Raw genomic sequence first — 14,066 nt, forward strand, 5'->3', positions numbered from 1 at the left:
TTTGCTAACAAATTGATTCAGGTGGTTTCATTAGAGTAAAATTACTCATTGTGTTTGATCAACAAAATTTAAGGATGTGCCGAATACAGCGTTTAAAAAAAATTCGTGTGATTTTGGAATAAATACGTCTCTGGTTAGGCAAGTCACAGACTTGTATAGATGCACTAATAGCTCCTTAGATTTAAATATCAGGCCTTCATTATTAAAGACAGAAAATTATGCATCCAGACTTCTGAAAGGATTGATGTGATTTCAGCCAGTTTAAATTCTATGAATGCTTTTGTGATGCAGTGCATTTATTTTCGGTGTATAGCGTTCCAAATAGATAAGCGATGCACTCAATTGAAAGTCATACGAAAAATATACGATTTATAGGTAAAAATATATTGCTATTAGTTAATTGGCAAAATGAATATGCCTGGGAATCCGGTCTATGCATGAACCGGATGCACTATTATATATGGATTATCGATTCATATTTTGATCGAATCCAAACATTTCTGTGCCAACTACAATAGTAAACACTAAATATAAGTAGATGTAAAAAAAAATCTATTTCACAATTATTATATTTATTGATACTTTATTTTTACTTTATTGCTATAAATTACTTCATTACAGTTTCAATGTCAACGAAAAATTTCATTAAATGTAATTTAATGTTTAAAAATAGAAATGTTTACAGATAACCGATTTTTACTAACATGACGATCGTATTGGTATTCATAATGAATATATAATATATTTGGCAATACATACTTTACATTTACACTGAATAATTGGGTTAAGCTCTTTGTTAAAGTTCAAGTTCAGTAAATTTTCTAAAATGATTTAAATTTTGGGTTTCGATTTTGAGTCTCATTTTTACGGTTACTGAATTCGAATCGACGACATGCGCTGTCTTGGTTTATGTAGCTTCTTTGACTCCGTACTTCCGGTTCCACAAATGGGCAGAGAAAAAGCGTTTGATTTGAAATTCAAATTCAAATTCAATTTCAACTACGGCAATTATTATTCCGTACTGTGTGTGGAAATTTTTACTAAATTGTTTTAATGTATTTTTTATTATAAAATTAAAAATTAAAACACAATTTAATAGCAAAAGCGGCGTCTAATAATGAATTAATTAATACATAAACACAGACCCATTCATTTACTATGAAGTACGTATAATTGCTGAGATTTTTTTTCTTATATTGTTGCCGCTTATTGCCTCGTATTTAATTAATTCTCATTACTTATACACAAATTATGCAAGAGGAAATGTTGTACTTCGCATTCAGATACATTTTAACTTTATTGGAATAATTTCTGTATTACGTTCATCACTAATTTGTTTTAAGAGTTGTTTGAGAAATGTTGACATCACCGAAATGTTTGACATTTATGGAACTATAATTGATTTTTTAAACTTGTTGAACTTATTAATTGATTGCAATTGTGGGTGTCACTTAAAGTCTTATATTTGAAATAAATCGCTTTCAGTCTAAAAATATTAAACCAATTGAATTTACTGGACTCTGGTTAGGTAAGAGCACTATTTCTTGGTGAAGGTGAGGCCAACAAAGTTCAAAAACTTTTTGTAAAGTGCCACTTAAATACAGTTAAGATTTTTGTACATTAACGTCAAAACTGATAGATATTTTTGTGCTGTGCCAATATATGTATGTACGCTAAAGTATTCAATAATTTTTACTAGTAGATAGTAAAACTTAATGACCTAAATTTAACAAAACCAAAAAAGATTGCATAGAACAGCGTAGTTAATCAGTAGAAGGTTCATAAAAACGTCTTTTAAATGATTAACACTTTTGTTCTAATTAACTTTTTATTTTTAAAAATAAATAAATAAAATTTTCAGGCTTAAGTTTATATTACAACACTTGATTGATTTAATGTGTATTTTATGAAGATCTTTTGTTACAAATCGACTGATCAATATTACAGTCAAATACTAAATTATTTGAAAAATCAATTTAACTAATGTTTTAAGACTGCTTAAAGCTTTATTCTTGAGACAGAAACGTAAACCAATTTTTTTAGACATTTTTAAAAGCGTATTTTTAGACCAGACTAATAGGATTTAAACCTAGATATAAAGTGCTGTTTTAAACCTATTTTAGACCTAGACCTAGACATGACATCTTAGATAATTTTTAAACATTTGCTGTCACTTTTAATTGACTGATACTTTTTAATTCGATATCTAGGGAAAAAATTGAATTTTTAATTCTGTTTTTTAAAGCATATAGAAGAAGGCTTTGCTAACTATATTCTAAAAGCATGAACTAACAATGTTCAGTAGGTGCAAAAGTCTCAAATATAATCTGGTTGGTATAAGTTAAATACTAGTGATCAGATAACAAAAAAATTATGCTTATGCCAGACTGCAAAATCTGAAAAGTTTTTGCTGGATTTAGTTATAATAATGCTACGAGGTTTTTAAGTTAAAACAAACCTGAACTTAGACTAATCATTAGCTTCTTAATTGGACATGGTCCTGTTAACTATCAACTTTAAAAAATTAAGAAATTTTATGAAATACAGATTAAAACTGCCACGTATCTTATTTTTTAGTGTCCCACTTGTGTCAGTCTTAATTTGCATGGTTTAGTTAGGAGTCTTTCTATAGCAAAATATAAAATATCTTAAAAATCGCTGTGAACAATTGTTATTTAAATAAAATAAAATAAAAAAACTTACAATTTTTTTATAGCTTCAAATATTATTACTTGTATATTGTTATATTTTATATTTAAAATATAACCTATAATATATAAAATAAAAACTACTAATAAAATAAAATTTCTTTAATTAAAAAATAATAAATTTATTGATCTTAAATTAAAATTTAATTATTAATTTTTTTCTTTATCAATAACCGTGTCAGCCACTCAACTAGTATCTTAATATAACTTCCATAATACTAAAATAATATATAAGTAATTTAAACCCAAGATTAAGATAATTTTGCATCTATCACCAGTGAAGTTAATTTCCCATTCAAAAGAAAATTATTAATATAACAAAATGAGTTCATGAATGCTGCTAATGTATTATGGTAGTGACATATCTTGGACAATGTGTATATGACACATTTTAACTCTGTCACTGTCATTTTGCAATAAAACTTTGAAAAACTTTACAAAGTGAAACTTTGAATACGTACTGGGTATTATGAGTTAAATCATTAGTTAAAAAAAATGCATAATATTTAGTAAATGTAGACAATTATCATTCAATGTAAAATTATGTCAGTCAATGTCACACTGACTTAAGCAACATTTCTTTTACAAATATTAATTTTGCGGCACCAAAGTCACACTGAGTAATAACACAAATGAATGTAATTAGGTTTCATTTTCTAAAAATAATGAAAACAAGTACATATAAGTAAAAAAAACCGAAATTATAATCAAAAAACAACAGAAGTTTAATATAAACGAGAAGTATCATTTTTAAATATTGAGTTCTCACATGCGGAACAGACAGATTTATTTGTTAGAGCAAAATCGAACTTAAAGTTGGCATAAGTCTGCGTAGGTGGCAGATTTGGACTACAGTGTAAGTGTCACATGTTTCGTTACTAATACGACTACATTCAAGTGTCAACTTTTACTTTTGTATTACAGTTTTTATTTTTACTTGTAGTGTTCAGTATGCAGTATATAGTAAAGACTGTCACTACCTACTTTGAAGATATATCACATTATATACACCAAAAATGTGGCAATTATTAAAAACAATTGATATTGGGTATTAACAATAACAAGATAGAAAAATAGAAAAACTGAAAATGTATAAAACATTAATAAAACCAATCTTTATCAATAAATCATACACTCCTCCTACCCAACAGATACTAAAACAGCATTGAAATTCAGCTGCAGCTGATTTGAATCTAGAGATTGTTTAAAAAACATTTTGTTCGCATTGCAACATAAGTGCAGTTAAGCTTTTGTTTCAGTTGCCACTTGCTGCATGATAGGTATAAAAAAATTTTGTTTAAATAGTTTTGGAGTATTTCGCTATAAACAGCATTTGTTTACTTTTATATTGCAGATAATAGCTAAGCAATCAGACAGACAGACAGACAGACAGACAGACAGACAGATAGTGAACCGCGAAATATGTTTTCAGCAATGCTTAAGACCGCAACATGTTGACAATTATTACAATTGACAGCAAAGGCATGACGATATACTGGTGAGTGAAAATGTATGCTGCAAATGGCGCTTATTAAAATTTGTCCGAGTGCAGTAAGCAACAGGTTACTAAACATTATCTTGAAATATTGCTATGCAATTGCTTAAAGTCATACATTTCTGAATGCAGATAAACCTACCTTGCAATACAATATAAACTGAAGAGTGTGAATAATTTAATGACATAAAAATACATACAAAATTATAAAGTATTAACTAAGTTTGTTATAAATTGTGTTTAAAGCAATTTCATATATTAAAAATGTGCATAATTTACAAATTATTGCAATAAATTGTATTTTCACCTTTTACGTACTCAACCATACCACACCATACAATAAAGAGTCAGCAAATGATGATTTATCGTGCGGCAACTACTCGTATAATAAAGAAAGTATATGAATGTCTAATAAACCGAAATTTTGAACGTTGATTGTATTTCATTAACAGTAAAGACAAGTAGTAAAAAAATTAACAATTATTAACAGGTAGAAATGCTATAAAAGTCGAAATACCAAATAATCAAAGCACAAATAGTAAAAGCTTCAATGTTGATGCAACATGTTGATATGAAAGTATATATCATCAAATATATCACAGACCGTTGAAAATATGTTCACGCATCGTTGATACATTTTTGTATACAGATTATTATCTAAATTGGTGTAACAATTATGACAGTTTTTAATGCCACACTCACATAAAAATTTACTCACAAACGAAATCAATTTTCCAAAAGAAAGGTAGGCATTTCCTACCGCTAATATTATACGCTCTAAAAATATTAAAAACAACTTATTTAAAAGGAATAAGAAAATAGAAATAAAACAATTATGTTTGTCTTTTATTGAAGTGAAAGTCTAAAGTAAATGAAGAAATAGCCAAAAATCCAAATCTAAAACTAAGAAAAAAAAATTGAAATGATCTTTTTAGAAATGAGAGTTCATTTTATTTTGTAGTTCAAGCGAAGTAAATCTTTGAAGTATTTCAAGAAAAGTGAAAACTTGTTCAGAATATGTAAAGCAGTCAAATAAAAAACAATTATTGAAACCTTGTAATTATTACACAATTATTACAAGTTTTTTCTTTCAACTTTAGACATCATCAAAATCTGAACCGCATTGGAGTGCATTTCGGCAGATGCGCTGGAAAACATTAAATAAAACGCATCTGAAGAAGAAAAATAGTTAAAAAAAAATATTTTATTGTTAAAGCAATTCATTTTGAAGAGCTTTTGAAGTACAAGAAGTGCTGCAAAAGTAGTCTCTTCAATAAGTTGGGTTTATTGTTGTAAAACTAATATAAACCCACCTAAGTCAATATTATTTGAAGAATCTCTAAAAGTCAAAACAGAGTCACTTGCCAATTGAAGTGTCTTAACTTGAGTTGAATTTCTTAAATAAAAAATGTGGTTGAGTCTGTTTTTTTAACTTTACCAAAAGTTGGGAAACGTACTTGAAAAATATATTGCAAAACCCTTTATATTTTATATATTTATACATTTATATATTTCTAAAATATATAATTTTAATTTATAAAAAAAAATTATCGAATTAAATCAATTATACGTATAAGAGTTTTATTTTGTTAAATAGTTTTACATTTAATAAATTACTATGTAAGTTTAGTACTCCAAAGAGATAGGGATACGCTAAGTTTGACTTTTGTTTTAACTTATTATAAATATATATTTTATTGCTTAAGCGAAAGAAAATTTTTCTAGTCCACGTTTTGGACATATTATTTTAAAAAAGTATTTTTATCAAAAACCAAGTTTAAAAAAGAATATATTATTTTTGGAAATTAAAAAAAAACTCTCCGTAATTGCTTCAAAACATATTTTTTGTTATAAATTTATATTTAATTAATTAATTATTACGACCAACTCACAATAAGTTTTGTGATTATTACCGGGCTTAGATCGTTTATTCAACATATAAAATTATACTTTAATTTTTATAAAAAAATTATTCATATTACAGATATTTCGTTTAACTTTGTAGACCATCTTCATGTAAATCATGTATTTAAATAATTTAATTTTTCATTTATTGTACACTGAATATTGCCTACGAAGTAGACCGAAATATCTGTAATGTTTATATTTTTTTTATAAAATTTAAAAAATAATTAAAATATTTAACACTAATTAATAAGTGCAATTTTATATTTAGAATAAAAATTTGTTTTTATTATTTTATGTGTTAAATAATAAAATTTAAATAAACGTCTAAAACCTGATAATAATCAAAAAACTTATAAATTTATATTATAAAGAGAGTGAAAAGAAATGTATGTATGCATATTTTTATACTGACTTTATAAAAAATAATATACATAATATATAATATAAGTATTAAGTACTCTTATCTATAATTGTAATTTTCACATATCGAACTTTTATATTGTATAATATAAAACTTATATTATACAATAAAACAAAAAAAATTTATCGAAAATCATCTTACCTAAAATATAAAAAATATATAATTGTATATTGTATATTTTGTATGTAACTTAACTGTAAATATAATGCTTTTAATTTTGGGTTTATGACATCAAAAAGCAATTGGTTAATTTAGTAAAATTAATTTATACTATGTAAAATAAGGATTTTCTATAAAAAAATGTGTGGCGAATCTTAGTTGTATTCATATATTGATGTAGTTTAGTTATTTTCGTCATAAAGATATAAAAAACAAACTAACCGATCTGCTAAACATAACAAATTTGCAACAGTTAATGAATGTCGTCAATACCGATAACTTTATAATCGAGCGTACTGAATTAGCAAATTGCATTTTCTACCTTTGCTACACTATCACTATAGATACATTCTTATTATAGTAGTCATAGAAGCTAGACAGGCTAAAGTTATATCAATCTTTGCGCAACTCGAAAATAACTGGAACGCTAAGTTTCTGTTCGTAAATATTGAGGTCCTGATATTTAAATTCTATATGCTATCGGTACTTCTATATGGATGTGATTGAATCCTTCTCTAACCGCAAGTATTTGTTGCTAGTTGTTTCCGGCGCATACCAAAAATTTGGTGCCAGTCTCGAATCCTTTCCGCTATGTAATAAAAAAACTGTACCCAACGTAATAACCAGTTAGTTGTAAATGGGTCTGGATTAGACATATTCTGAGAAAGCTACTATATTAAATTTGTCAACAGACATTTGATTGAGGCTCGAAAGCAAATAGCAGAAAAAGAAAACTAAAATTTAAATGAGAGAAAAGATAGATGTGAATCTGTACGTCAAATCTAAAAAATATTCTCGAAAATCACTGATGATTGGAATTTTGGGAATACACAGCAAGGATATATGTAGTTAGCAAAAAATAATTAAATTAATAAAAAGAATTTTTTTATTTTTATTTTATTATTTTAAGAGGGTAACCCTTTTTTGTTTAAAACAGTTTTTTTTATCATATTTGATTTTAAATAAATTTAACTTTAAATATTATTGATCCGTACAAAATATATATTTTAAAAATGTGTATTTATGTATGAAAAATTTTATTTTGAATATTTTCCAAGTAATGAATTAAATTGCTATTCATTTTGAGTTTCATGTAAACGCAGTTAAAGAAAACTAATTGTGTAGTTATTTGAACAAAAGAATAAAATAAAAAAAAATCTATAAAAAATTTGTTTTAATAAGGAATAGTATAAATTTTTTCTAGTGTTGTAATGTTTAATGTTAAAAAGAAGAAATCCTAAATTTACTTAATATAAACTTCACAATTTAAAAGTATAAACTCTTCACATGCCTTCGACCTATCACATACCATAAATGTTGGATGTTATTAGCAATTGTTAGCATACGAGTATTTGCTTAAATATGACCACATTGATTACCATCAAGTAGCTACAATATTTTGCTTGCAACTATCAGCAAAGCATGCAATATCAGAGATCACAAGCAAAATATGTCATTTATAAAGCTTACCGATCGTGTAGATAGCGAAGATCGTGCGACAAAAATTCACTTCCTTAAAAGGTGTGTTTGAACAATTATTTTGCCTATACAAGTACGAGTATTGTTACACTAATGTGAAAAAGGCCTAGGTACAAGCTTCAATGGGTTTTAGTTTATAATAAGGAAGTATTCGCATTTCTTTGACTTTATTATATTAAAGTTTTGAAAAAATTTTCATATTTGACACATCATAAATCCGCAACTAAAAATGCCAGTGGTGGTTAGTGGGCAACAGTTGAGTGAACTCATACAATACGAGTATATTGACAACTTTAGTTTCTTTAAAGGCAGAAAATCTTTTTTCCTCTATAACTAATTTTTTATAGATTTCTATTCAATTAAACAGCACGACTGCACCACAACTGAAGGCATTGACTTTGTTCTTGCATTTCTACTTACTCTTCTAATGCAGCTATGCAGACTGGCAAACGCTGGCATGCAACTAACAATTGTGGTATCTACTAAGTGCTCTGAAGAGTTCGGTTCAAATGGTTTTACCTTTTCTGATGAACTTATTTATGGCGTTTACTTAACATGTTAACATTTTTCCCATTTTTACCATTTTTGCCATTTTCAGTTTAAGTCCAAGCACAAACATTCGTTTGACTTTTGCGGTAAATTAAATTTATTTGTGCATTTTACTGCTTGCTTTAGACGAAGCATGTAGACGGGTTGCCTTTTAATAACACTAAACTAATTCTTTTTGTAAAGTTTCCATTCAATTCTTAAGTAGTAGTTTCTGACCATTAAAAGCATTTTTTGCATAAAACCACATTTTTATATACTAACATTATTTTCTAAGATTTAGCAATTTTGTTGGCTTTCTACTAAATAAGCCGCAGGAGTTTGACCTGATTCGTTAACGGTAAGGTGGTAAGGTGGTAAGTATAGAAAATCTATTAATTTTCTTACAAATGTTTAAGACTTTGAGGCTTTTTGTTTAAATCGTTTAAGTAATAAAATAAATGAATTGATAAACGAAAATCATTTCGGACTTTCAAAACTGTACGAATTTATTTATATACTGTAATTATCAACAAAATACCTTCGAACTTATTTTAATTATAGGGTATTATATATTAATAAACATAAAATTAGTTCAATTTAAGTAGACCTAGAAGCCATACTAACAATTTATAAAAAATCCACCTGAAGGGAATGACTAGTACATTTTTACAATTAAATTTCTTTATGATCGATATTAAATTAATTAAGACATTAATTAGTTTCATTCAAAATAAAAAAATTTTAATATGTAGCTTTTTTAAAAGTAACATAATTTAATAATTATGTTGTACAAAAAACTTTGAAAAAAAAGCTTAATCAAAATTTATATATAATAAAAAAAATTATTTACAAAAAAAAAACAATTAAATACACTTCTTATTGCAAACACTTGTTTAGTTTAAAATTTTTTATTTTTTATTTAACTTGCAATTTGAATTTTGAATTTTTCGCTCAATACTTTAATTTTTAATTTCGTTGGTTTAAAATCCGAAGTGTTGTTCTTGAAAAATGAACTATAAAATGAGCTATATTTACAATACTTCTAGATTTCTTAGTAAGTAGGTACTAATGATTCAAAAAACATATTTATATACTTTTTTAGCTATATAGCATTTATTTAAATCGGTTAAAAGGTAAATTATGTTACTTTAGTACAACAGTTACTGACCATTCAATTTTTGGGAACTTCCGCTGCTCCAAGCGTTCATTCATCTTAATTATTAAATTTAAGCACAATGCCACAACCGACAGTCCACAACGTACTTATATTAAGTGTCATAATAGCTCTTAAGCTATACTGAGTAATATGGGTCTCATAGCTTCCCATATGATCAGTCCCGCTAGGTATAAGTCTTGAATGTCCCTTTATGTTGACAACCCTTCGCTTACACGAATGATATTGTATACAAACAGTTTGATAAATTCAATAAATGATAGTCCATTTCGACCACTTATTGACTAATTAACATGTATTTCTCTCTCCTTCTATACTCTCGCTTTCTTTTCAATAGGACGCAATGATTGCGTATAATATTACTAATGTCCACTATCTTAAAAAAGAGTCTTAATGTGCCACACCCAAAAGAGCGATAAGCCTAAATCTGACCGCTGGAGCTACTGTCATATATCGCTACTAAACTTAGTCAATCTGTATCTGATAATCGAATAATAACTAATTTTTAATTAAATATGAGAAACAAAATCGCAACTGTTGATGCCTTGTACCGTCCGCAAATGAATATCTATAGTTATTCCGAATCAGTTAGCTTTATACGCCCTGAAATCACATTAACCGTTTCTCAACGGATATGACTTTTTTTAATTTCGTATGGGTTTTGACTTTTACTCTTTCCCTCTAATCAATTCTTGAGACAAAAGTCCTTCGTGACTGTATGAACTGCAATCAGAAATTCATTGGATATCTTTTCTAACCCAGTGCTTAATTGTACTAAGGTCGTGTGCAAGTTAGGCTAAGATGCGTTCTAAATGAGGAAAATTCTAAGTTGTGCCGATAATGTAGTGATGTGTCGATACGTGTTGATAAATGGCAAAATGTGTGCAGTGCAATAAATCTCAAAAAATCTCCCATTTGGTTTAGCATCAACTTAGCCTAACTCGCACACGTCCTAAGATGGAAAGTCTAACAGTTTTTGTGTTTGCTACGTTAATATCTTACTCATCCCCTGAGCTCTGCCAGGCTCTTTCTCATACAAATCTCCAATGCCTTGCTTTCTATTTCGACGAGATGAATTATTTTCTCATCTCAATTCCGTTGTTTAGTCGTGAATATAATAACCTGCTTCGTAAATATTGCTCTTAAAGAAGCTTAATTTTTATTTGAATTACCCATTTTCGATTATAATTAATGTAAATTACGTTTTCACTTTCATTTTACATAAATTTGAAAATCCAAATATAAAAGTTCTAGTGTTTCACGTCATTTTTGCTGGAATGTTATTTTAACTAAAAGTCTTTTACAGTCAAATGTTTGGAATCTCTTTCAACCCAATTCTAAGGCGTAGTTGTAGTGGGTCTCACACTGTGGCTTTCGAAACTTTCTATCTACAAAAAAAAACAAATAATTGTTAATTTAATGCATTATTGTTTTTATGTGGAACTAATTGCTTTACTCACATCCAAAAATGGCTTTGGTATATATTATGTGTATTAAATATTAAAAAACATTTTTTAGAAAGATCCATTCATAGCAAAATATTAATAGTAATGTTAATGAAACTATATCAGTTATGCGTTATAGAATAAGTTATATTTGTAACCTATATGACAACGATAGAATTATAAATATTTTCTAGATGGTAATCAAAAATGTTTAATATAGAAAAAAAGATAAAAAAATTATTACAGTTTTGGCTCTTAATGACAGATCTTTTGTGCAAAAAACCGACTCTAGCTATACAACTAAAAGACACTCAGTGCTTCAAATGAATATCAAATTGTTAACCGTTATATATTTACTAATATCATACATTTATAGAATTTTCTATCCTAATATTTTTTCCCAGACCCCGATCATAGTCGAACAGAATGTATCTGGATCTATCACACAGTGATAAAGTAGGCTACATCTTCTTCCAAGCAGAGCCAACCTTCTATCTACTTATATCAACTAACCTAACTTAACTAAGCTTTTAAGATGGTACCTGTGGCTGTCAAGAATTATCCATAACTAACATTTTGACATTATCTAGAATTTTGTAAAAAAGACTATCAATCGAAATTGTGCCCTTGAACTTATTATTAAGAAATGATTAAAAATCTTCTTTCCAAATAATTTGAAAATGCTACTAAAATTTTAAAAATAATAAGTAATTATAGAATAATTAAGAATTATAGAAGTGTAATATTATATTTTTTTTTCATACTATGCGATTACAGTGCTGACTCTAACACCTCATTGTCAAACATTAAATGTAATTGCATATCATTAACCTATTCTTCAGTACGTTGGGAATTCATCAAACAGTTAATGTTTCCTGCGTACTCATTTATGAATTTCACATACAAACAAAACCAGGCATTTTAAGTAATAATAAAGAGCAAATTGTCTGGAGTAAGAGTTTAACAGCACTTGAAAATCGACTTAAAATACCAAAACCATGTTACCGTCTCAGTGATATTCGCAAGTTTCATAAAAAAAATTCCATAAAGCATAGCGCTTACATGCATCAATGAGTCAAGCCCATGCCTTCGATTGTTGACTGGACTGGTCACACAATCAAAGGTAAGTCTGGTCTTGACTGTCACGCTTAAAGTAAACATTATAACTGTCAATTGTACTTCAAATAAAAAATTCTTTATGGCCAGTTTCTTTTACGTCAGTTACTCGTAATTTTTGTTTTTGTTTTTGTGCTAAAGATTTTCATTAGCCACAGAGACCCAACCACAATTCCATGGTCAATTAGAGTTGTCATGCATATAAAAATATTTATATTGAACAAAGTCTAGAGACATAAATTGCATGGCTTGGAATTCGGTCAAGTGCTACGAACAGGGACGAAAAGCTGTCGCTGTCACAAAACAAAACTTGTGACAAAACCTTTCGACGTTTATGCCTTAGTAATATATGAGAAATTAGGTAAAAATGTGCGGCTACAGTTATAGGGTTTTATTGAAAATTTTTCTAAATATTTTAAAAACTTGAATATGGTTCACTCTGTATAATATAAAAAATTAATAAAGTATCTTGGATAGAAATTAAAAACAATTATTAAGGTAAATTTTTTCTTGCCGATAATGGCGTGTCTTTTTATGACGAAAGAAACTATTTAAAAGTTAGACCGATTTCGAATAGAAATAAAGGACAAACACAAAAATTTATTTTAATTTTATTGAAGTTTGGCTGACCATACAACGCTGCTTCGAGTATTGCCAAGTACTCTTCATCAGTGGTCTTTCGAAATAATCGAATTTTATTTAATTAGTTTATAGTCCGTATATAATTTGTTTGGACTGCAAGTGCCAGGCTTAGAACTCGTGCCTGTCAAATTAGAAGCGATGACTAATCGTCTTTATCCACAAGAAGCCAAGGCTGCACAAACATTCAATGCTCAAGTTCCAGGTTTTATTGACACTTATTTTTATTTAATTAGTGACACCAACCAAAGCACTTGCCGTGCTTTAAATTAGAACGAGCTTATAAACTACAGCTTTATTTGGAAACACAAGTTCAACAATTTGAAAGTTAATCTTTGAGCTTGCCTATTTTTGTTTCAAAGCTATTCTTTTTGTAGAGACATCTGATATGCATATTTTTTTAACTTACTATATGTAAAGCGCCTTTTTTGGGTGCAATTTTACAAAGAAGCTATGCTATGTTTTTCTACAAATCCGCTTTCGCGGTTAGGAAAAGCTGAACAATATTATATTTTAACATATTGTTCTTTACTTTTCACAAGTCTAATATTTGAATAAAGTATTCGTGTTGCTGTAAAGCACTTTGGCAAGTGCTTTGGTTGGTGTCACTAATTAAATAAAAATAAGTGACAATAAAACCTGGAACTTGAGCATTGAAAGTTTGTGCAGCCTTGGCTTCTTGTGGATAAACACGATTAGTCATCGCTTTTAATTTGACAGGCATGAGTTCTAAGCCTGGCACTTGCAGTCAAAACAAATTATATACGGACTATAAACTAATTAAACAAAATTCGATTATTTCGAAAGACCACTGATGAAGAGTACTTAGCAATACTCGAAACAGCGTTGTATGGTCAGCCAAATTTCAATAAATTAAATAAAAAAATTTTTGTCTTTGCCTTTCTTTGCTATTCGAATCGGTCTAACTTTTAAGTAGTTTCTTTCGTCATAAAAAGACACGCCATTATCGGCAAGAAAAAATTTACCTTAAAAA

Source organism: Teleopsis dalmanni, chromosome 2 (genome assembly GCF_002237135.1).
Source record: "Teleopsis dalmanni isolate 2A chromosome 2, ASM223713v2, whole genome shotgun sequence".
Classification (NCBI taxonomy): domain Eukaryota; kingdom Metazoa; phylum Arthropoda; class Insecta; order Diptera; family Diopsidae; genus Teleopsis; species Teleopsis dalmanni.